This window comes from Salvelinus alpinus, chromosome 16, assembly GCF_045679555.1.
Source record: "Salvelinus alpinus chromosome 16, SLU_Salpinus.1, whole genome shotgun sequence".
Lineage (NCBI taxonomy): Eukaryota > Metazoa > Chordata > Actinopteri > Salmoniformes > Salmonidae > Salvelinus > Salvelinus alpinus.
In genome coordinates, this window is record NC_092101.1 from 5688859 (window position 1) to 5715218 (window position 26360).

A 26360-nucleotide genomic window follows, 5' to 3' on the forward strand; every position below is an offset into this window, starting at 1 on the left:
TTGTGGTCATCAAGGTGTTAGGTATTATGCAGTAGGTAGCGTTAGAATCATTTTTTCCCTTTTATTTCAAATTAGTTTGTTACTGTAGGCTATATATAAAATAAATCAACTGTTCAATCGATTTTATTAGTGGAGTGCCTTTGATTCAACTATGAAACAATTTGTAAGTCGCTCTGGATAAGAGCGTCTGCTAAATGACTTAAATGTAAATGTAAATGAAACAGAAACCATATGTTTTGGAACATAGTAACAGCTTCTTTTTATTACGCTATTTAAAAAAATATATACTCCAAATACAAAGATGCACTGTCAGCAAAATCTGTGGTCAAATGTTGAAAACAGTGACCTAAACATCATCATGGCATTATAATGAATGTACTGTAAGTGTCGATATGACAGCAGTCAATTATTGTCAGCTCGTGCTTACATGGCGTGCGTTTTTCACCCAATGGCATCAGTTGGATTTCATTTAACGGTTACTCCTTGTCCTAACAGTTGATACAAATGATACAAACTTCCCACAAAACACTTCGCTTGCAGGTGACACTGGTGTCTTGGGTTTGGTTTTTTGTGCATTTGGCCACCTGGCACTGTCTCCTCCCCGGGAGCTGTGCACAATTTGGCTCGCGCAAAGGCTTGCGTGGAATCTTTGCTGCTGCCTTGGCCCTAAGATGTCTCTCACGTAACCCGTATGCCAGACTCATGATGAAGTCTCTAATGGGCAAGGGTGTTGTTCATGCATTTCTTGAACGACACGTTTGCTTTGATTGCAGCCAAATCAAGCATGTTGTAGAACAAAGCAACAGGCCAGCTTCAGGTGCCTCCTTTCACAGAGTATTGCCGTGCCATCTGATCCAAAACATCCACAACAACCTATGGAGCAGAGTAAAGTAGAGAACATTAGGATTATTTTCTCATAGAATAAACAACACGTGTTATACAGAAGATCATAGTTATACTATCGCCCTGTAGCACTCACTTCTGTCATCATGAAGTGCTTTGAGAGAGTAGTCAAGGATCATATCACCTCCACCTTACCTGTCACCCTAGACCCACTTCAATTTGCTTACCGCCCCAATAGATCCACAGACAATGCAATCGCCATCACACTGCACACTGCCCTATCCCATCTGGATAAGAGGAATACCTGTGTAAGAATGCTGTTCATTGACTATAGCTCAGCATTCAACACCATAGTACCCTCCAAGCTCATCATTAATGCTCGAGGCCCTGGGTCTGAACCTCGCCCTGTGCAATTGGGTCCTGGACTTCCTGACGGGCTGCCCCCAGGTGGTGAAGGTAGGAAACAACACCTCCACTTTACTGATCCTCAACACTGGGGCCCCACAAGGGTGCGTGCTCTGCCCCCCCTGTACTCCCTGTTCACCCATGACTGCGTGTCCAGGCACGCCTCCAACTCAATCATCAAGTTTGCAGACAACACAATAATAGTGGGCTTGATTACCAACAATGACGAGACAGCCTACAGGGAGGAGGTGAAGGCTCTGGGAGTTTGATGCCAGGAAAATAACCTCTCACTCAAAGTCAACAAAACAAAGGAGATGATCGTGGACTTCAGGAAACAGCAGAGGAAGCACCCCCCTATCTACATCGACGGGACAGCAGTGGAGTAGGTGGAATGCTTCAAATTCCTTGGCGTACACATCACTGACAAACTGAAATGGTCCACTCACACAGACAGTGTGGTGAAGAAGGCGCAACAGGAGGCTGAAGAAATGTTGCTTGTCACCTAAAACCCTCACAAACTTTTACAGATCCACAATTGAGAGCATCCTGTCGGGCTGTATCAACGCCTGGTACGGCAACTGCACCGCCCACGACTGCAGGGCTCTCCAGAGGGTGGTGCGGTCTGCACAATGCATCACCGGGGGCAAACTACCTGCCCTCCAGGACACCTACAGCACCCAATGTCACAGGAAGGCCAAAAAGATAATCAAGGACAACAACCACCCGAACCACTACCTGTTCACCCTGCTATCATCCAGAAGGCGAGGACAGTACAGGTGCATCAAAGCTGGGACCAAGAGACTGAAAAACAGCTTCTATCTGAAGGCCATCAGACTGTTAAATAGCCATCACTAGCACAGAGATGCTGCTGCCTATATACACAGCCTTGAAATCATTGGCCACTTTAATAAATGGAACACTAGTCACTTTAATAATGTCACTTTAATAATATCTTGCGTTACTCATCTGTCATGACTCTCATGGTCGAGGATCCAAGGCCTCAGATCAGCTTGACAAATGGCTGACAGATAGCCAGACCCCCCTCACTTCCACAGGAGAGGAGAGGGGGGGCTGGGACAGTTTTATGACACCTCACACCAATCGTAAATATTATGCAGCAGAGAACCCTCTCCTGCTCTTCAGTATCAACCAAAGGAATGCTTTGTATAGAGAGACTGTTGGCCGCCCAAAAACTCTAACATCCAAAAATGTAATATTGGAACAATATCTCTAAGATAGGAATGTTAGGAATGGTCAGTGGGGATCTAAAGAAAATCATGTCATATTGTTTTTCATTTGTAATGTCATTAATAACTGTATAACGAAAATACTGTAACATGAAGAGCTTTCACACTGTATGTCAAGTTTACATCCTTTACTATTTTGTTAAGATTTTTAAGGTGATTTTAGTTTTCTAACGACATCATAGTTTTCATGTCCTTTGCACATTAACTAAGCCATGCCCCGAATGAGGTCTGAAGAGCGTGTCAGTGTGATGGAACTGCCCTTTATCGACCAGAGTGCTTAAAAGGACTCGCTAAGAATTAACATACCAGACCAGCAGACATGAAGTGTGAGCTAAACGTTACAAATGGTTGAAACTCTAAGACCAGAAAAGGTGTAGCTGTGGCTACACTGCTGAAAATAGTTAGACCTTTGAATCTCCACACGAGGTGAAGAAGATAAAGACTAGACCTTAACATAGCCAGTCTGCAGCTGGGCATGTAAAAGTGGTCCTAGAACTTTGATTAAAGACACGAGGTGGGAAGGAAGAAAATCCCATCAGTTATAAATATGGATGTATCTGAAGATCTGTTCTGAAGAAACACTCCATTGGAGACAGGACAACCCATTGAGCCCTTCCCCATAGAAGGATCGATTGGTTTCAACAGAGCAACGACAAACAAAGACATCTTCACGTAAATGCATTACATTTCTTACCCAAACGGCGGCGGCTCGTGTGTAAGGTACAGTGGGGCAAAAAGGTATTTAGTCAGCCACCAATTGTGCAAGTTCTCCCACTTAAAAAGATGAGAGAGGCATGTAATTTTCATCATAGGTACACTTCAACTATGACAGACAAAATGAGAAAAGAAAATCCAGAAAATCACATTGTAGGATTTTTAATGAATTTATTTGCAAATTATGGTGGAAAATAAGTATTTGGTCAATAACAAAAGTTTATCTCAATAGTTTGTTATATACCCTTTGTTGGCAATGACAGAGGTCAAACGTTTTCTGTAAGTCTTCACAAGGTTTTCACACACTGTTGCTGGTATTTTGGCCCATTCCTCCATGCAGATCTCCTCTAGAGCAGTGATGTTTTGGGGCTGTTGCTGGGCAACACGGACTTTCAACTCCCTCCAAAGATTTTCTATGGGGTTGAGATCTGGAGACTGGCTAGGCCACTCCAGGACCTTGAAATGCTTCTTACGAAGCCACTCCTTCGTTGCCCGGGCGGTGTTTGGGATCATTGTCATGCTGAAAGACCCAGCCACGTTTCATCTTCAATGCCCTTGCTGATGGAAGGAGGTTTTCACTCGAAATCTCACGATACATGGCCCCATTCATTCTTTCCTTTACACGGATCAGTCGTCCTGGTCCCTTTGCAGAAAAACAGCCACAAAGCATGATGTTTCCACCCCCATGCTTCACAGTAGGTATGGTGTTCTTTGGATGCAACTCAGCATTCTTTGTCCTCCAAACACGACGAGTTGAGTTTTTACCAAAAAGTTCTATTTTGGTTTCATCTGACCATATGACATTCTCCCGATCTTCTTCTGGATCATCCAAATGCTCTCTAGCAAACTTCAGACGGGCCTGGACATGTACTGGCTTAAGCAGGGGGACACGTCTGGCACTGCAGGATTTGAGTCCCTGGCGGCGTAGTGTGTTACTGATGGTAGGCTTTGTTACTTTGGTCCCAGCTCTCTGCAGGTCATTCACTAGGTCCCCCCGTGTGGTTCTGGGATTTTTGCTCACCGTTCTTGTGATCATTTTGACCCCATGGGGTGAGATCTTGCGTGGAGCCCCAGATCGAGGGAGATTATCAGTGGTCTTGTATGTCTTCCATTTCCTAATAATTGCTCCCACAGTTGATTTCTTCAAACCAAGCTGCTTACCTATTGCAGATTCAGTCTTCCCAGCCTGGTGCAGGTCTACAATTTTGTTTCTGGTGTCCTTGGCCATAGTGGAGTTTGGAGTGTGACTGTTTGAGGTTGTGGACAGGTGTCTTTTATACTGATAACAAGTTCAAACAGGTGCCATTAATACAGGTAACGAGTGGAGGACAGAGGACCCTCTTAAAGAAGAAGTTACAGGTCTGTGAGAGTCAGAAATCTTGCTTGTTTGTAGGTGACCAAATACTTATTTTCCACCATAATTTGCAAATAAATTCATTAAAAATCCTACAATGTGATTTTCTGGATTTTTTTTCCTCATTTTGTCTGTCATAGTTGAAGTGTACCTATGATGAATTACAGGCCTCTCTCATCTTTTTAAGTGGGAGAACTTGCACAATTGGTGGCTGACTAAATCCTTTTTTCCCCACTGTATATGGTTACTGTGAGTGTAGTTTCCAAATGTACGATAAATGTCCCTTTCTCCCTATCTCTCTATTTTCCACACCCCCTTCTCTGTGTAATAAGCCATCATATCTTGTCAGTCCACTAGGGATTTTTGTCTCATATAATGTGTATTCTGTGTTATTATTTAGTTAGTTAGTAAATAAATGATTTAATCAATTTGTGTAGAACTGAATAATCAGAAAGGGCTGGGGTTCTTGCGGATTCAAGAAGTCTGCGACGTTCAGAATGAGACTGATATGAGTAATGAATAATAAGTGACTGTTATCGATATATATATAACTTATATCTTTTTGAGTTTAATTCGGGAGATGGTAACTTGTTAAACAACTTCTTCCGTGGTGCCCCAAATTCCTACATTATTAATTTAACTGGGTAACAATTAAACATAGTTAGTTGATTTGATAAATAACAGTCAGCACATTAATGAAAGTCACGTCACAACATCTCATATGTATATACTGTATTCTATACTATTCTACTGTATCTTAGTCTATGCCGTTCTGACATTGCTCGTCCATATATTTATATTTTCTTAATTCCATTCCTTTACTTAGATCTGTGTGTATTGGGTATATGTTGTGAAATTGTTAGATATTACTTGTTAGATATTGCTGCACTGTTGGAACTAGAAGCACAAGCATTTCACTACAACCGCAATAACATCTGCTAAACACGTGTATGTGACCAATAAAATTTGATTTGATAACGAGTTGTATAAGCGTGTAATGCGTATTATGTAATATTGACATACCTCAGTTTGTTTGAAGTGGTAATAATATCCGGTTTTCTCTTTATTGTGTCCCCGTCGATGGCAACTGTCGGATCTATGGTGCTCATGACAGAAACGTTCTTTCTTGCCTTGCATTGGTGTAGTGTGAGTGTTGCCTTGTCATTCTTCAGCACCGTTGTGGAGTACAACAGCTGTGCAGGTGCCTTATTTTGCGCAGAGGGAGCTCCCGTCTCGCTTTGTTCATGGTGTCGACTAGGCTTGTTTTATTTGCAAGCTACTTGTTCGCCAATGACAGTGAAGTAAAGAACTTGTCCATGGTGACATTTTCTCACCTTGCCGACATAAGGTTCCACAAGCCTCATCACCACATTCTACGACACTCGCTCACCTGCTGCCCGATGTGGATTCTTTCCCAGATACAGTATGGAAAGTCGTTCAAGCATATACTTGGTGTCGACGTCAGTGGCTAACCAAAACTTAATCCCAAGCTTGTCGGGTCTCCAATTGTTTCCGCAACAAGCTTATGTTGGGAACAATTGCTCATCAACAGTGATGTTCTCTCCTGGTTTGTAACATGCAATGCTGTTCTGTACAAACGTGTTCCAAATGGCAAATGTGTCTGTTTCCAGGCGTCGCATTCTCGTTTCTTTCTCGTCATCAAAACGGTAGCGCATGACCTCTCTGAAGTGATCTCGTGACACGGGTTTTCCAAAGAAAGGTATCCCATACATGTCTGACCAGAAGCTCTCCATATACACGCTATTTCCACCAAATGCTCTACGGACATACAGGATTGACATGAATGCTTCCAGCTCATCACCAGACAGATCACAGGCAGTATCTCCTTGCTCCCTGTGCAACTCATCCACAGTACAGTCCCTGATGTCCATGTCACATAAACAACAAAAGCTGGTGAGTGCGTCGCTGATGAAACTGTTGTTTTTTGCTTGAGATGTAGGGCCTGCTCTCTCAGTGATGACATTTTGTAGCATTAGCACCGGTTTGTTCTATCAGATCCATACGGTGCAGTCCCTTCCACTCTCCTGTCACTGTTTCGTTTGGTGGTGGCTCGAGCCCCTGCTCAATGCTTACCGTTCTGGCTTTTTTGCGCTTAGGCCTCAGGTGTAGGTTCAGAATCAGAAGAATAATTATCTTTATTAATTTCTTCTCCACCATTTGAGTTGTTTTCATTCATGTTCATTCATTCGTCCGGGGCATTCTTGTCGTTGTACATTTTGCACTCTCTCACTGTGTACTCCAAGTAGGCCAGAGTAGACTGATAAGACTGCTTGGATTTGGTGGACTGATACAGGGTACATACCATTTTGAGATTATAATTAGAATACACCAATACAATAAAATGGCCCTGTTCTTCATTCACAATCGGTGATTACATAATGATGCATCATTCGCTTTCCCACACTCACCCATTCTCCCCCTTTCCCCCATCATACTTTACTTCATTTATTTCATCTTTTGTTATACGTGTGAAATTAGTTTCGGTATTGTTTTTTAGGATAAAAATAAATGGAATAGAGCTAAGCATAGGCAAAATCTTAGAGGAAAACCTGGTTCAGTCTGCTTTCCAACAGACACTGGGAGACAAATTCACCTTTCAGCAGGACAATAACCTAAAACACAAGGCCAAATATACACTGGAGTAGCTTACCAAGATGACATTGAATGTTCCTGAGTGGCCTAGTACAGTTTTGACTTAAATCAGCTTGAACATCTATGGCAAGACTTGAAAATGGCTATCTAGCAATGATCAACAACCAACTTGACAGAGCTTGAAGAATGAAATTTTTTATTTTTTGCAAATATTGTTGTGCAAAGGTGTGCAAAGCTCTTAGAGACTTACCAGAAGCACTCACAGCTGTAATCGCTGCCAAAGGTGATTCAAACATGTATATTACATATATATTAGTGTTTTATTTTTAATTTATTTTTACAAATTTTAGAATTTTTCTTCTACTTTGACATTACAGAGTATTATGTGTAGATCGTTGTTAAAAAAATGAAAATTAAATCCATTTTAATCCCACCATGTAACACAACAACCTTTTGAAAACGTAAAGGGGTGTAAATACTTTATGAAGGCACTGTATAAGGGTTTGGGACACCTGGAACCATCACGTGACAAAAACCTCCAGGGTACCATGACACAACGCTCCAAGAACGTTCAGGGGGCCATGACACAGCGTCTCAAGAACGTCCTAAAAACGTCCTCAGGGATGTACCAAGGGGCAAACCGGGAAATAGACTAAACTTCCAGGGGAACATGACACAACGTCCCAAGAACGTGCTACAAACGTCCTCGGCGACATCCCCGGGAGAAACCGGCAGCTAGACAAAACCTTCAGGGGACCATGACACAACGTCACAAGAAAGTTCAGGGGACCAAGACACAACGCCTCAAGACTGTTAAAAAAATGTGTCCCGGGACTAACCAGGAACTATAAAATGGTCTCCCATAGAACGTTCCCTTGAGACCATCACGCAACGTCCTAAGGACTAGTAAAATGAAAGTCCTGAGAACGTCCTAAAAAGTTCCTGACATGGTCCTCAGTGACGTCCTGGGAACGTACAGGGAACTAGAGAAAGGTCCTCCAGAGAACGTTCTCTTTGGACCATCACGTGACGTTCTTAGATCGTTCTCAGAACATCAATGGGATAACGTCGCACCAAAACCCTCAAGGGACCTAATGGGAACGTCACCGAATGTCCTCAGGATTTCCCCTGTTTGCTGTGTTTATGTATTCCGTTCCCACTGCCCAGGATTGACTCATCAGCCTCTACAGTGTTTGAAGCACTGTAGATCAGGGGCCTGCTGATTTCTAAATCAAGTGTCAACTCGCTCCACTTGGGACACGTTGCTGTTCAGAACAAATAAGCAATTCTGAAATGGTAGTCCCGCGGAAATCCCCAATCTCTACTGATTGAATAGTGGAAACACATCAATCCACAGCAGTCCGAAAGACTGACCTGTATTGTTGTCTACCGGTGCGTACTGTGGAGACATTGTAATGTGTATGGATTGCAAAGGTGTGTGGCTGCAGCATTGAAATGTCAACTCAGGAGATTGAGCAGCATCTGTTATTTAAGGAAGATTCTATTTAAAGATTGGCTGTGTGGAGAGCTGACAGCAAGGATCTGTCACCGCAAGTGTGAAAATGTTTTTTAAAGGGATAGTTTTCCAAAACTTTTACCCAAAGGACCGTTTTTTTTTACACAACAGAGGAATAAAGAAAGAGCCAAATATATTTGTAATCCAGTTTACTTGGTTGTGTATTGTGTCAGCTAGTTATTGCATCAAATAGATGTTCTTTGTAGGTCTTGTGTTTTGTCTAGTATACCCATACTTCATCACAAAGTAGTTAGTGACATTGTGTTGTTTCTGAGAGGTGGTGTTACATTTTTAGATGCAGCTGTTGTCTTTATCTGTTGTGTGATGCTGTGGTCTCTTATGTAATGGGATATTGCACGTTAAAACAGATTTGACTATATGTTCTGATCGTCTGGCAAACAGAAGTTCTCTGCAATGCAGCTCTCTCCCTCCTCTCTCTCGCTCTCTCGCTCTGTCGCTCCCTCCTTTCTTTGATTCTGTCGCTCCCTCCTTTCTTTGATTCTGTGATGGACTCACACATCTGAAGACACTCGCTACAAATTGCAGCTGCCTCCCACCCACACACCCACATGCTGTGTTACTCACTTATGGTATACACACACATACAGTTGAAGTTGGAAGTTTCCATACACTTAGGTTCGAGTCATAAAAATTCATTTTTCAACCACTCCACAAATTTCTTGTTACCAAACTATAGTTTTGGCAAGTCAGTTAGGACATCTACTTTGTGCATGACACAAGTAATTTTTCCAACAATTGTTTACAGACAGATTATTTCACTTATATTTCACTATCACAACTCTAGTGGGTCAGAAGTTTACATACACTAAGTTGACTGTGCCTTTAAACAGCTTGGACAATTACAGAAAATGATATCATGGCTTTAGAAGCTTCTGATAGGCTAATTGACATAATTTGAGTCAATTGGAGGTGCACCTGTGGATGTATTTCAAGGCCTACCTTGGAACTCAGTGGCCCTATGCTTGACATCATGGGAAAATCCAAATAAATCAGCCAAGACCTCAGAAAAGAAATTGCAGACCTCCACAAGTCTGGTTCATCCTTCGGCGCAATTTCCAAACGCCTGAAGGTCCCACGTTCATCTGTACAAACAATAGTACGCACGTATAAACACCATGGGACCACACAGCCGTCATACCACTGTCACGCCCTGACCTTAGAGAGCCGTTTTATTTCTCTATTTGGTTAGGTCAGGGTGTGATTTGGGGTGGGCATTCTATGTTGTCTATTTCTTTGTTTTTGGCCGAGTATGGTTCCCAATCAGAGGCAGCTGTCTATCGTTGTCTCTGATTGGGAATCATACTTATGTAACAGTACAACTTTAGTGCGTCCCCTCGCCCCGACCCGGGCACGAACCAGGGACCCTCTGCACACATCAACAACTGACACCCACAAAGCGTCGTTACCCATCGCTCCACAAAAGCCACGGCCCTTGCAGAGCAAGGGGCAACACTACTTCTAGGTTTCAGAGCAAGTGACGTAACTGATTGAAATGCTAGTAGCGCGTACCCGCTAACTAGCTAGCCATTTCACATCCGTTACACTCACCCCCCTTTCAACCTCCTCCTTATCCGCAGCAACCAGTGATCCGGGTCAACAGCATCAATGTAACAGTATAACTTTAAACCGTCCCCTCGCACCGACACGGGCGCGAACCAGGGTCCCTCTGCACACATCAACAACGGTCGCCCACGAAGCATCGTTACCCATCGCGCCACAAAGGCCGCGGCCCTTGCAGCGCAAGGGGCAAGACTACTTCTAGGTTTCAGAGCAAGTGACGTAACTGATTGAAATGCTAGTAGCGCGTACCCGCTAACTAGCTAGCCATTTCACATCCGTTACACTTAGGCAGCCCTTTTTCCTACCTTCTGTTGTGGGATCTTGTCTTTTTGTGTTGCATGTGTTGCACTCCTAGCTTTACGTTCGTTGAGTTGTTTATTGTTTTTGGTGGAACATTTAAAAAATTAAAGAAAATGTAAGTCGAAAATGTACCACGGTCTTCATTTAACAACGGACGTAACAACCACTCAGGAAGGAGACGCGTCCTGTCTCCTAGAGATTAACGTACTTTGGTGCGTTAAGTGGAAATCAACAATTCCAGAACAACAGCAAAGGACCTTGTGAAGATGCTGGAGGAAACAGGTACAAAAGTATCTATATCCACAGTCAAACAAGTCCTAAACCGACATCACCTGAAAGGCCGCTCAGCAAGGAAGAAGCCACTGCTCCAAAACCGCCATAAAAAAGCCAGACTACGGTTTGCAACTGCACATGGGCGCAAAGAAAGTACTTTTTGGAGAAATGTTCTCTGGTCTGATGAAACAAAAACAGAACTGTTTGGCCATAATGACCATCGTTATGTTTGGAGGAAAAAGGGGGATGCTTGCAAGCCGAAGAACACCATCCCAACGATGAAGCACGGGGGTGGCAGCATCATGTTGTGGGGGTGCTTTGCTGCAGGGGGGACTGGTGCATTTCACAAAATAGATGGCATCATGAGGGAGGGAAATTATGTGGATATATTGAAGCAACATCTCAAGACATCAGTCAGGAAGTTAAAGCTTGGTCGCAAATGGGTCTTCCAAATGGACAATGACCCCAAGCATACTTCCAAAGTTGTGGCAAAGTGGCTTATGGACAACAAAGTCAAGGTATTGGAGTGGCCATCACAAAGCCCTGACCTCATCCTATAGAACATTTGTGGGCAGAACTGAAAAAAGCGTGTGCGAGCAAGGAGGCCTAGAAACCTAACTCCAGCTCTGTCAGGAGGAATGGGCCAAAATTCACCCAACTTATTGTGGTAAGCTTGTGGAAGGCTACCTGAAACGTTTGACCCAAGTTAAACAATTTTAAAGGCAATGCTACCAAATACTAATTGAGTGTATGTAAACTCCTGACCCACTGGGAATGTAATGAAAGAAATATAAGCTGAAATAAATACTTCTCTCTACTATTATTCTGACATTTCACATTCCCAAAATAAAGTGGTGATCCAAACTGACCAAAGACAGGGAATTTTTGCTAGGATTAAATGTCAGGAATTGTGAAAAACTGAGTTTAAATGTATTTGGCTAAGGTGTATGTAAACTTCCGATTTCAACTGTACTCTGGTGCTCATACACACTTATGGTACACACATATTGTACATTTCCTGCCACTCACACACCTATGGTACATACACACACACACACACACACACACACACACATACACAAACGCACCACACAAACACACTCATGTCCGGTCTAAATCTAGCATGTTACTGTAATGACCGGCATTATAGCCTACACGTCATATCATATGACTTGATGACCAACAGCTGTAGATCAAGGTCATTGCTACATTTAAGCAACATGTTCTACTTTTGGACATACTCTAGTACATTATTTCTATTGTCACAATATCTCTTTGTATGATTTCAAAACCATTGGACTCTCCCAAAGTTTTTTTTACTTTGTGCGTAAAACCAGTTCTACGGTGTCCATAGGATAGACTCAATTCTAATATGGACAAGCTACAATTAGACACACCAAAGATACAGTAGGTCCGCACTCAAAATATTTCGAAAAGAGCTTACTTTCTTTGAATTGTAACTCAGCATTCCTCGTGCCATGTTGAAGGAGGGTTAGCAGTGGGAAAGACAATGGGGCAGAGCTTGACAATTCTGTCTAGGGATGAAAGGATGGATGCTAAGCTCTACCGACATGTGAGAAGTTGCTGAGGCTGGGTCCAGAAGTTTTTCTGCTCTCTGTCAAGGCTTTTTGGTTTGCTGTGTTTGCAAAGAATACCAAATGAAGTAGCAGCTCTACTGTAACCATTCCTAAAGGTTTTGCTGATATGGGAAGGAAAGTATTTTTTGTTTTTTGAAAATTTTTGATAAGTTAAGGAAGACCCTTTTCCTAGGTGGTCTGTGATTATAGCTGTAGTTTGGTTGTTAAAAGTCACTGTGAAAGTTTAACTAAGGCTATACATTTGTAACAGAGTAGGCTCTGTCCCTCTCCCTCACTGGGCACGACCCTGGGACCCTCTGCACAACAACACTTCACACTCACAAACCTGCATTAGAAATATCGCTCCACAAAAACCATAGCCCTCACAGAGCAAGGGAAACAACTACTTCTTGGTCTCGGAGCTGGTGGACACTACCTGCACAATGGACGCTACTAGCACATGTACACAGCTAACTAGCTAGCAATTCCCTATTTACACTTTGGTCAGCCAACCCAGACCCCTACACCTTAGTGAAGCTGTATTTACAGAGAGAAGAACTCTCCACTATATCTAGGGCTCTGTAGCTGTAAAGTCATTTTGTATTTCTTATGAATAATCAATGCAAGCTATTTGTGTGTATTGGAAGAATTGAATAACCTAGATATTAAGTAGTAGCATTGTGTAATGAACCGATCGGGTAATTAAGCTGTGTTTGGCATAGTTTTTCACGTATACTCCCTCTCCGGCGCTTGAGGTCGCCAGGCTACACATTATTACGCACACCTGTCACCATCGTTACGCGCATTAGCGCCTCATCAGACTCGGCCGGCTCGCCAGGCTCCCACGCCTCGGCCGGCTCGTCAGGTTCCCACGCCTCGACCGGCCTGCTCCTCGGGACCGTCCCTCTGGGGGTTTACTGTCACGTATACTTCCTCTCCGGCACTCGAGGTCATCAGGCTGCTCATTATTACGCACACCTGTCACCGTCGTTACGCGCATCAGCGCCTCATCAGACTCACCTAGACTCAATCGCCTGCCTGATTACTTTCCCTATATATGTCATGCTTGCCTCCCTTTGGTTCTTTCCCTAGGCGTTATTGTTTCTGTTCCGTTATTTCATATCTGTACGCTACTTGTGTTTCTTGTTTTGTTTCTTGTGTTGTTAATTATTAAAGTCACTCCCTGATCTTGCTTCCCGACTCCCAGCGTACACGTTACACAGTTTCACGTTTTATTTGTCACATGCAGATGGGCTTACAAGTTAAGCATTTCACAGTACTTCTCAACAGTACAGTATTCAATATCAAAATAGTATAACTAAAAAAAACATGAGAAATTAGAGAGAGAGAAAAAATTAATGTAAGCTATATACAGGGTCCGTGCCAGTACCAAATGTACAAAGTGCAGGGATACTGGAGTAGTTGAGGTAGATACTATATGTACATGTAGGCAGGGATTAGGAGAAAGTGACTGGTAGCAGAGAGCTCCTAGTATATGCTGGGGTATCAGGCTTGTGTTATGTGGGTGTATTGTATTCTATAGGACTGTTATTGCCTGCAATTAAGGGTGTTTGAAGTGGTCCCTGTAGCATAAAGTGTGGTATAGACCAGGTGGTTGGCACATGGCATAGTTTTTCACGTATACTCTCTCTGCGGCACTTGACGTGAATATCATGATGATAAACTGCTCTAAATCACTGTATATCTTGGATATGTTGCTTATTTAAATAGGGAGTAGTAAATAGGTCATTATGCTTGCCAGTATGCTCCGATATACTTTACATCCCTGTCACCTCTATCACCATGGATACCGCTCTGACTACTGTAAGCATACTCCTGGAATGGGTAGATGTGCCTAACTTTTGACTGGTACTTGCTTAATTAATTAGAATAATATTATGGTGTTTCTATTCCATAAAAAACTAAAAACCCTCTGGGTTTCTGTTAGAATGGAACGGAAAATATAACACTGTACAGCGTGATGGTCGGCAGTACAGTACTGGGCTATTTAGCTAAAGAATCTCTGTGTCGTGCGGACAGGAGACCGGGGTTCAATCCCCCGATGGGGAGGAAGGAGTAGGCTGTCTTTGTTCTTAACTGATTCCATAAGTGTTATTTCATAGTTGTGATGTCTTCACTATTATTCTACAATGTAGAAAATAGTAAAAATATAGAAAAATCCTGGAATGAGTACAGTATATGTGTCCAAATTTTTGACTGGTACTTCCTAGAACGGAAAATATGGCGCTGTACAACGTGACGGTGGGCTATTTAGCTAAAGAATCCCTGCAGGGCACGAGGAAGGAGTAGGCTGTCCTTGTAAATAAGAATGTGTTCTTAACTGACTTACCTAGTTAAATAAAGGTTACACTAAGAGCATAACATTTCTGCATCCTAATTTTAGAATTCTTGTCTAACCAATACCCAAATGGAGATTAAGTGAAAATAAAAATCTCATTGATTTATCAAGACCAGGCCCATGCTTGCCTCAGAGCAGGACAAAATGGTGTTATAATAGTTTTTGGCTTTTGCTTCTAACTTTTAAATGCTCTTTAAATAAATAAGACCTACACCATTTTAACAGCACATTAATCAACACTAGTGAGACCTACAGCATATCGAGATAAAAAAAAAAAATCAATGACATGACTCTCCGCCAATAATTACATTTAGGGGATTGGAGGACTCTAAATGAATATCTAAGTGGCATTTTCTGTTAGGATCTGTGAGAATATCTAAGGGGCTTTTATATAATTCTAAATTAATTAATAATAATAATCACTTTATTTAAAAAGTAACAATATTTTGCAGATTTCGTTTTCATTTAACCTAGAGTGAGCGAGAAAAAGGCCATTCTTGAACATGGGATGAGACATTCTCACTAATTTGTAAATAAAGCCAGTTTGTTATTTAGAAAGGTTTCTCCAGAAATAAATCAAACTTGATTATTTAGCAGTCATCACTTGCTTATATTCAGTCAACACATATTTACATTTACATTTTTAGTCATTTAGCAGACGCTCTTATCCAGAGCGACTTACAGTAGAGTGCATACATTTTATTACATTTTACATACTGAGACAAGGATATCCCTACCGGCCAAACCCTCCCTAACCCGGACGACGCTAGGCCAATTGTGCATCGCCCCACGGACCTCCCGGTTGCGGCCGGCTGCGACAGAGCCTGGGAGTGAACCCAGAGACTCTGGTGGCGCAGCTAGCACTGCGATGCAGTGCCCTAGACCACTGCGCCACCCGGGAGACGACATATCTTAAGAATATCATGGAAAATTTGAAAATGTTAGTTTCTCCATGCTTGTTTCAGAGCAGCGCGACACGGTCCACAGCGGGAAGGCTATGTATTCTGTGCCCACTCGTGGTATCTCTCTTCGGTTACACATCCTTGGAATAGCAGAACAGCATAACGGTCCGGGTGGCCCTTGCTGTGCCTGGTGAGCGGTTAGTCAAGTTCTGTTGTCAGAAGAGGAATGGAAATGTCAGGGTGAACCGACGACCTGACGAACCCGCCACGTATGTTGACTCTGCCTGTCGGAGGTGGAGTTCCAGAGCTCACAGGTGTGTCTGGCATGGATTGTGACTCCATCTCGTTCCTCGCCCTTTTCACCGCGTGAGTGAGTCAATGATTCCAATGATTCGTCTGACAGGCCCATGCATGGATCAAAGCTTGCAAGACATTCAATAACGTCATCTTCACAGACTAATCATCTGTGGCCCTTGAACAATTTGCTCAAAATTGCTCCAGAAAAAAAGGAAGAATATTAACGCAAGCATAAAGATGTTGATGAAGAAATGCTGAGTTAGAAATGTAACACTTTAGAATACTTAAGCATCGAATACATTTGCAATTGTAAGTAGGCCTAATAAAATAAATCCTATTTCTATTAGGCTGTTAAGCCTCATAGCCTACCTCAGCCAGTTAAGTTATTTTATATAGGTCTAGGCTCCGTAGAAATAGACTCCGATTAAGCCCTCTTGTTGTTTGTAAAGTCAAATTAAGATGAAGATTATTGTTGAAATGAATTGCTCGACTGGTGTAGGTTTTCTCCATCTGTAGCTCATCAAATTGAAACATATTGTCATTCTCTGCGGAGTAACTTTATCGTATTTGGCGCGGAGTGTCCACTTTAGACTGGGGATTGTAGGCCTGTTGAGGGATAGCTCTAGTGTAAATCCCTCTAATATGGATATCTTCCCTATAGGGTTCTAATGTAATAATACTTTTTCCCCTTTCCACATGTTAAAGATTCCAATTGATAAAATGTTTTTAGCCACAATCGGCCCCAACCCCAATTAATACATTTAGGCACAGTCGATACCGTGCTGGACTTCGGGCTAGAATGTTGAGGGTTCGAAACCTTCTCCCTGCATGTTTCATTACATTATTATTGCTGGTCTCAGAGCAAATAGCCTGGATTGTTACTCCCATCTCCTTCCTCGCTCTCTTCCACGCGTCATTCAGCACGCTTGTAGGCGTGCTGGCAGGACGTACTGTTTTTTATTCTGTATATATGAATTACAAATCAGCCATTACTTAAATCATGTTTCTAGTCTATTGCATAGTTACAATGTGTAATCATTGATGTACCAGGAGCAGGAGTGGTAAACACTGTTGAAGTGTATAATTGTCATACATACATGCAGACACAGCATCATTCACAGAATGGAGTTTGATACAGCTGGTATTGGATATGACAGAATAGTTTTTTGCTAAATAGCGATTTTCGTAAATTAACTTTATGACAAAAAAATATGCACAATCGTTTGTCTCTACATTAACTAACATATTCCTCTCAATTGTAAATGTTTTTGCTTGACTGCATATGACGTTATAGCTACTTACATTTGCTTCCCCGTAATGTTTTGTCAGCCATCTTTGCTGAGGAAAGTCACCAGGGAGGGGTGGCTCACGTCAAATTCGTCATTGGAACCACTCGATATGGTTGGTCATGTAAAAACCTTGGGACCCAAATGCATAATGAATGCTCTAACTCCCCCTTGTGGTGGTCTGGAGTAATGAAGCTGTGACACTGGGTACTTCTAAGCGATGTAAGCTCGCAACTTTTAAAGGAGGAACCACTGTATATGGTTTCTCTGTTGCTCTATCTGTGCTATAATGGGTGCTGCTAGGATATGTATGACAGGGTATGTACGGTTAGGTATAAGTAGGCCTTCTCTAGTAAGACTTGAATGTTGTCTGCTAGCCATACATCATCACAAAGTAGTGTGTGACATTATGCTGTTTTTGAGATGGTGGTGTTACATTCTTAGATACAGCTGTTGTCCTTATCTGCTATGTGTATATTGAAACTCCCATTTAAATGCAGGTTTATAAAATATTTGTGCATACTGGAATAAATGGGGGATGCTGTGGGGGTATTTGTTCAGTGAGTGTAATGGTTACTACTACACAGCAGTCAGGGTTGGGAAGGTTACTTTCTAAATGTAATCTGTTACAGTTACTAGTTACTAGTACAAAATTGTAATCAGTAACGTACCTTTGGATTACCCAAACTCAGTAATGTAATATCATTACTTTCAGTTACAAAGGATCCATTGAACGCATTGGGAGTGTCATCATAGTGTTTTCTGACTTCTGGTCAGACTCTTTCAGGTAGGACTAAAGCAAACTTAAACTTGCGCCTTTTTTCAATGCTGGATTGAATGTCATTGAGAAAACAGAAAGGTGTCGTGATGTATTTTTTCACAAACATTCTTTCTGAATTGAAAAGTAATCTAGTTTTTCAGAAGTGTTTCTGTAATCTGATTACAATATTTTAGCTGGTAACGTAATTTATTACAGTTCCAATTTTGTTGCAATCAGATTACATAGATATCAAGTAGTAGCTGTCAGGTTTTGGCCAAGACTGTTCGGGTTTTGGTCACTAGATGTCCCCATTGCACCTTTTTTGTACCTTTTGTTTTTCTTGCTCTAATTATTGTTTGCACCTGTAGGTCATTCCCTTGTTAGTATTTAAACCCTGTGTGTTCCTCAGTTCCTTGCTCAGTGTTTGTAAGTTAGCACCCAGCCCCAGCCCAAGCCTTGTTTTATTCAGATATTTCTCTTGTTGGATTTTCCAGAGGTTCTCTGGTTTAGTTCTTGTGTATTATTTGAGTAGTCTTTTGAGGTTTGTTTTTCCCTGCTGTTTTTTACCACTTTGTGGAGTTTCTTTTGTATTTTGGAGGATTTCCATTTTGTGCCTTTTGGCTTTATTTTGGACATTGTGGATTTAGTTTCTTTGCCTGAAGAATTTGTTCTTTAATTAAACCACCATCTCTAGTACTGCTGTGTCTGCCTCATCTTCTGGGTTCTGACGATTATTAGTGACTGTTTCTCGCACCGGGTCCTGACAGTAGCATTGTGTCATGGACCAATCAGGTAATTTAGCTGTGTTTGGCATAGTTTCAAGTTTCCAGGTGAAGCTGGTTGAGAGAATGCCAAGCGTGCAAAGCTATAATCAAGGCAAAGGGTGGCTACTACGAAGATTCTCAAATATAAAATATATTTTGATTTGTTTTACAGTTTTTTGGTTACTACATGATTCCATATGTTATTTCATAGTTTTTATGTCTTCACTATTATTCTACAATGTAAAAAATAGTACAAATTAAGAAAAAACGTTGAATGAGTATGTGTGTCCAAACTTTTGACTGGTACTGTACTTGTTGGGTACAGTGTTAATACGCAAATGACTGAGCACTTGATCTATTCAGTAAACATACCATTGGATTTAAAGATAGCTATTATTCACTGAGTGTACAAAACATTAAGAACACCTGCTCTTTGCATGACATAGACTGACCAGGTGAATCCAGGTGAAAGCTATGATCCCTTATTGATGTCAGTTGTTAAATCCACTTCAATCAGTGTAGATGAAGGGAAGGATACAGGTTAAATAAGGATTTTTAAGCCTTGAGACAATTGAGGAAGGTGTTCCTAATGTGTGGTATACTCGGTGTATATCCCTGCAGATTATCAAGTGGTCAAATCACTTTATATCTACCATAGCTTTGATTAGACTGATCATGTCAACATCATACTTTCAAAATCTTAGGTAGCAATCTTGAAATCAGTCATCATCATGAATCAAGTCGACGATCTACTGGCAAATCCTTTTCAATCCTTGTCACAAGAGAAATTATAGATAAAACGTATCGGTGCTCATCGGCCATTGGACATAAACATTACACAAGTTGGAAATCGCAAATTCAACAATGAGTGGTTTGGAGGGAATCCGTTGCTAACTGCAACCTTGCAAAGCAATCACTAGCCTGCTATTCAGTGGGGAGGGTGTGTGGTCCAAGTCTGGGTTTAAGGGTCTGTTTTCCAAGCTTAAAATTCTAAACATTCAACATTGGCCAAGCTGTTAATACAGCATGATTTCTGCCGCGTTCGAAACAACTGAGAACTGGGAAATCTCAGACTTCAGTGAATTCAAGACAACTGGGAACTCTGGAAAAAACGATTTCAACTGTTTTGAACGGTCATCCAACTCGGAATTCCAAGTCGGGAACTCGGGCCTCTTCCTAGAGCCCCGACCTGAAGATCACTGACGTCATGATTCAACCTTGTTTTTTCAGAGTTGTCTTGAAAGCACCATAAATCCAGAGAATGCCAGACTTTGATGACAAGGTTTGATGACAAAATCTGTCCACAAAATGACCGTCGCGCAACCTTCCTGCTCAATTGAGCACAGCACAACAAGGTAAGTCCAAAAATATATTGTATGCTGCTGCATATTGATGTGCTGATCCAGGGAGATGTGTTATACTGTAGCTAAGAAAGTAATACGTGTATGTTGTGTAGTAAGCTGTTAGTAGCCCATGTGCCTCATGTTGGGGGTTACAATGGGGTTCGGGTGTGGGACTACACCAATGCCATGATTACTGTATATATGTGCTAAACTTTGTATGCTTGCAATGCACAATGATGGAAAAGTACTGGGTAATGGAGATGTACTGCTTTAGTTCTCAGGCTGAGAACTGTCTGCACCTGCTGATAGTCACGCAGGCTCAAGGCCGAGATAGTAGAGTGAGAAACCACAGTCTAGACATGTTTTTCTCATCTTAGATACTTTGTATCTAATCCAATGCAACAATGTTAAGGTATGATTGACGGTAGGTTGTCTACACCAACTAGTATAAAGAGTGTTGTCTCCTGTTTCGCCACACAGATCTTTACTATAGACTACTGAGGTATTCTGTATGTGAATCTCTGTCTGCAATTGCATTTTATTACTAAAGAGTTTTATACCAAGGTTCTTGTGTCTGTGTCATCTGTCTGGAAGACTGATTGTTGAAGGAAACTTACATCACCCCACGCAAAGGACCACCCAACATTTGGCGAGCTTGCCAGGAGTGAGTGACCACTGCGTCTGGATGATCTTCGTCCCACTGTGCAGCGCATCAAATTATAAGGTAAGCAGACGCCTGTTAAACCAAAAGTCTGAAATGAGAAAAAGCACTGTGTGGTTGATGACTCATTCCAGTATGTAAGTGGCACCTCACTCATGGGGTTGATAATTACAGGAACAGTCGATACCTACATTTATGTACAAGCCCGTAATATGATGTATATGTGAGAAATGACACAGAATCCCAGGTGTAATAGTTAGAAATTCCTGAGGGTCTAATGAAACCTTGTCTCAGGAACTTGGTTATACATGAGGATGAACCAAGTCAGTACTGAGGTACTGGGTGACAAGTCATTGAAAGTGTTATATGTATGGTGTTCTTACCTGAGGGAAGACAATGGTTTTATGTATGGTGTTCTTACCTGAGGGAAGACACTGGATTTATGTATGGTGTTCTTACCTGAGGGAAGACACTGGTTTTATGTATGGTGTTCTTACCTGAGGGAAGGCACTGGTTTTATGTATGGTGTCCTTACCTGAGGGAAGACACTGGTTTTATGTATGGTGTTCTTACCTGAAGGGAGTTAACCTACCGTTCCTAGGCCGTCATTGAAAATAAGAATGTGTTCTTAACTGACTTGCATAGTTAAATAAAGGGTTAAAAAAATCATGTTAAAATTGTCCGATTGTTATGAAAACTTGAAATCGGCCTTAATTAATCGGCCATTCCGATTAATCGGTCGACCTCTAATTTGGAGGGCAAGTTGGTTAGGATGATATCTATGAGGGTGCCGGTGTTTACAGATTTGGGGTTGTACCTGGTGGGTTCAGTGACACTTTGTCAGAGATTGAGGGCATCAAGTACAAGAAGGGATGCATTTGCGAATTGCCTATTGGGAAAGACAAGTTGTGAGTTTACTCTTCTATTACATCCACAAGAGAGGAGCCAGGGAGACCCCCGTACTGAAGTTAAAATACAATTGAAACCAATTGTGGTTATTTACCACACATATGTGGAACAATTTACAGTAGTGTGGTTAGTGAATAAATGTAGTGAAACTAAAGAAGAAGAGGGGTTAGAGAAAATAGAACTGTGTTGGGTATATCATCCTATGTTACATTCTACTACCCGTATACGGGGATAGAACTGGGTTTTCTACAGTACCATACAGATAAGTCACTCAGTCCACATTACATAGAACCTGATTAAAACAAAATCACGGGGCACCGTGACAGATTCAACCAAAGGCAGTGTAGAGACAGTGGGTCCCACACCAATGAAGGCTGGGCCTGACCTCTCTGACACTGGCCTGACTGATGCTGACGTGGACGGTTCTGCATATATAGATCAAACTAAAGGGGAGAAACATGCAGGGTTTGGTATTGTGACAGTTGATAGAACCACTCACATACAACAACCATTACCAGATGCTTTCTCAGGTCAACAGGCTGAACTTTTGGCGCCATCCACTGCCTGTATAATGGGAGAAGGGAAAAGGGTTACAATTTTCTCTGATTCTGCTTATGCAATAGGGGTTTGTCCCTCCTGGTGTGGTGTCTGGAGGAGTAGGGGTTTTCACAATGCTAGTGGAAGTCCTATTCGTAATAGAACTATTGTTTTAGATCATTTGGAGGCTATGATGCTGCTCTCTGCTTTGGCTATTGTGAAGGTTGCTGCTCACACTGGGGGGAAAGGTTTTGTGAGTATGGATAACGCCGTGGCAGATGAGGCTGCTAAATTGGCTGCCTCCAAGTGTCATAGCCACGCCATGTTCTTCTCTGCTACTGTTGGGAAAGACACTGATGATTTGGCATCTTAACAGGCTTTGGATGTTGGTTCTCATTTGGTATGGCAACAGCGGGGTTGTAAACTAGACCCTCTTTCTAAAATTTGGAGACAGACTTGTCTTATCGCCTCTGTTTACCAAGTGGCCCACGGTATGGCCCATTTGTAAAGGAGGGATATGATAGAGGCAATTTCTTTGGACTGGTTTTGTCCAAATTTGACTCAGCATGTGAAACAGTTTCTGTTTCGATGTGCTACGTGCATGCAATTTAACATTTGCCAAAGGAGCACCTCTGAAACCAGGTCATTTCCCTACACCAAGAGGACCATTTGTCCATCTTGCCATGGATTTTATAAATCTTGCCGAAAGAAAAAAAAGGAAAAGGTACTGTTTAGTCCTTATTGGCAGGTTCACCAGGTGGGTGGAGGCATTTCCCACCACACACTGTGATGCTAAGACAGTAGCAAAGCTACTAGTGAGGGAGATAATACCTAGATTTGGTGTTCCTGAGGTTTTATCTGCAGACAATGGTACCCACTTCACTGGTGATGTAGTGAAGCAGGTAGCCATAATGATGGGAGTGGACCAGAAGTTTTTGTCCATCTACCACCCCCAGAGTAATGGGGTTACCGAGAGATCTAACCAATCCATTAAACAAGGGTTAGCTAAGGCATGCCACTCCACCAAGAAATCTTGGTTGGATTGTTTACCGCTGGTGTTAAGGAAAATGTGCAGTAATGTTAATAAAGGCCTGGGGTGTACACCACATGAAATGTTGAAAAGAAGACCCATGAATGTTCCCGCACACAGACCCATGACTGACAGACAAATAGACCTCACTCTAGCTGAAGTAGAACACTTGGAGTACATGAACGAGCTAACTACTATTGTCAGATCTCTCCACTCTCACACTAGGAAAGCTCAGGAGGAGGTACCAGGTGAGGACCCCGACTGCCTGCCTGTGGAGGTTGGAGACTGGGTCAAAATCCGTGTCCACGAGAGAAAATGGAACCAGCCAAGATGGAGGGGGCCATTCAAGGTAACCATGGCAACATCGACGGCGGTTCGGGAAAGGTCCGGCTGGCACCAACTGTCCCATTGCCAGAAGGTGTTCAGCCCACAGGAGATGATGGAGCCAGACACAGCCTGAAACAAGATGCAGATGTGAGTCGAGACCAAAGACTTGAAAAAGATGAAGGGCAAGACCAAAGCCCTGAAGAACCAAGTGTTTTACATGATCAGCAAGGTTATGTTGTAAATTAACAAACCCTTAGGGGGTATAAGAGAGAGAAGACGACAGCATGTGGTTGGTGGTGGTTGACTATGTTGGCTCTATCCACACTACTTGTTTGTGTGGGTGAAGCCGGCCCTGTCAACACGTGGGTAAAGTTTGTTCGAGACTTAGGTTGAAAAGTGGCCCCAAACGGGACTGCAGTGTTAATTTTTTGCTGTTGTTTTGTCTAAACCCAAATCCATGAGAGAGTTGTTTGGTTCAATGAGTAGACCAATGGCAGAGACAGACCATGCCTGGTTGAAAGGTATTGGCTTTACCTGCCTCCTATGATGAATACTATGATGCCATTGACCCAGAGTCTGATTACTATACTACCTATATGTGAATGGTTAAAATTTCCAGATGTCTAACGTCGATTTCTGTCCATGGTTATATGAGACTAGGTAGTCTCAAAGGGGGGGATGTTGGTGGTTACACTGGGGGTTAGGTGTAGGGCTACACCAATGCGATATTTACTGTATATATGTGATAACCATTGTATGCTTGCAATGCGCAATGATGGAAAAGTACTGGGTAATGGAGATGTACTGCTTTAGTTCTCAGGCTGAGAACTGTCTGCACCTGCTGATAGTATCGCAGGCTCAAGGCCGAGATAGTAGAGTGAGAAACCACAGTCTAGACATGTTTTTCTCATCTTAGATACTTTGTATCTAATCCAATGCAACAATGTTAAGGTATGATTGACGGTAGGTTGTCTACACCAACTAGTTAGTATAAAGAGTGTTGTCTCCTGTTTCGCCACACAGATCTTTACTATAGACTACTGAGGTATTCTGTATGTGAATCTCTGTTTGCAATTGCATTTTATTACTAAAGAGTTTTATACCAAGGTTCTTGTGTCTGTGTCATCTGTCTGGAAGACTGATTGTTGAAGGAAACTTACATCACCCCATGCAAAGGACCACCCAACACTCGCCCTAATTATTTGATAACTTTCCCCTTCATACTGCTGCTGTTCCGACTTGGTGGTGCACATGTAGCCTATAGCCTGTTTCAGAGAATAGTAATTATTGAATATTGTAAGCGCTTTCATTGTCTGCTTAAATGCCCCTTTTATTTATCCTACAGTTCTGATTTGGTGTACGTGGAGAATACTGTAAGAACGCCCACGTTCAGAATTCTGTTGCTGTACATTTCAAAAGTGCCGAACAAATAGTTATGTTGACTACGTCCGTCCTAGCTCGCTCATGAATGTCTTTATCGAAATGACGGATTGCTTCTCATCCGCTCGTCATAATCCGTTCGTCGTTATGCCATAGTTTGTACATCTCAATAGTCAATAGAAACCACATCTGTTTAAGCAAATCAGCCATATCAGCCATGGTTTTTCAAAAGGCAGTAAACGGACTGAATGAACTGTTTCACTGATAGACAAGGCTCCGCTGATTGCCGGGTGCAGCGGTGGTAAGGATTCCCTCCATGGTGCTGAAAATAAAGCTCTGCTGTTGTGACAACTTTATGTAGGGCACCGTTTGTCACCGTTACAGTGCAATTGATGTATTCTGCTGTGTTGTGTAGTGGCGTTGCAGGTCTGCATCTCATTTTTATAAATGTTTTGCCCCACCAAGATCTACATGCTACAATCGCCACTGAACAAGTCACATAAGAAGTTGCACGGACTCTGTGTGCAGTAATAGTGTTTAACATGATTTTGTAATGACTACTCTCTAGGCATGGTTTTGAAATCTTACAGTAACTTGCTCTACAGACAGTATCAACTTTGCTGTAGGTTTGTGGAAGCTGCTTTAGACATGGTGATCTAGCTATCATATTGACCAGTGGTATGCCTACAGGTGCATCTGATTTAGCTCTCTGGGCCCGCCGAGCAGGCGTAGTTTGTATCTTCAGACAAATAAAATGGTTCAAAATGGGAACGCTTCGCCTACCCGGCATGCATGGCAGAGGAACCAAGTGCACCTGTCGCTTCTATAGCTGATTGGCTGGGCCTGGATTAAAACTGTCAGGGCCAATGTCCTGCCAGGCCCTGCCGTGGCGTCGCCCCTGAGTGGAAGGAGTCTTTTTTTTGTCACAGTAAACACCAAATGGAAGGAAACGTTTTCAAGTGGGAAGCATGGATACCTGAACTTGTTCAATAGAGTCGATCTTTTTCAAGATTTCCATTTATGGCTAACGAACAATGCCCAGGTTTCAGAGCCAGATAACATAAAGAGTAGATCACCGGAGATGAAGGTTTGGTTGTAGTGTGGCACCAAGACTGGAATGGAACTTGACTTGTGCTGTCATAATGGAAGATCCTGATAGTAGCTGTTTGATACACCTAACTGTCTCTCTCTCAAAATCCTCTTGCTGAAGAAGGAAGTGGTAAAATGCATAATTACCTGGAATTTCAAAGACAAAATTCCAGTAGCTAACATCATGTTACTGTACTGTAGTATCTGACAATTTCTTCCTTCGTGATCTGTTGGTACCTAGAGAGAACTATAGTCTTTCATTGTTAAAGCTTTTATTTGATCCATAGTAATAC

General features: G+C 42.2%; 1 protein-coding gene and 1 long non-coding RNA gene across 8 annotated transcripts in view; one reads left to right on the plus strand and one right to left on the minus strand.

Moving 5' to 3' along the window:
• camsap2a (calmodulin regulated spectrin-associated protein family, member 2a) overlaps positions 1-26360 on the plus strand; it is a 98344-nt gene that overhangs the window by 27141 nt on the left and 44843 nt on the right. The gene's annotated exons all lie outside the window — the stretch shown is intronic.
• Positions 234-17399, minus strand: LOC139540683 (uncharacterized). Its single transcript, XR_011668253.1, has 2 exons — positions 17284-17399; positions 234-873 (listed from the first exon to the last, which is right to left on the minus strand). It is a non-coding gene; the product is annotated as an uncharacterized lncRNA (long non-coding RNA).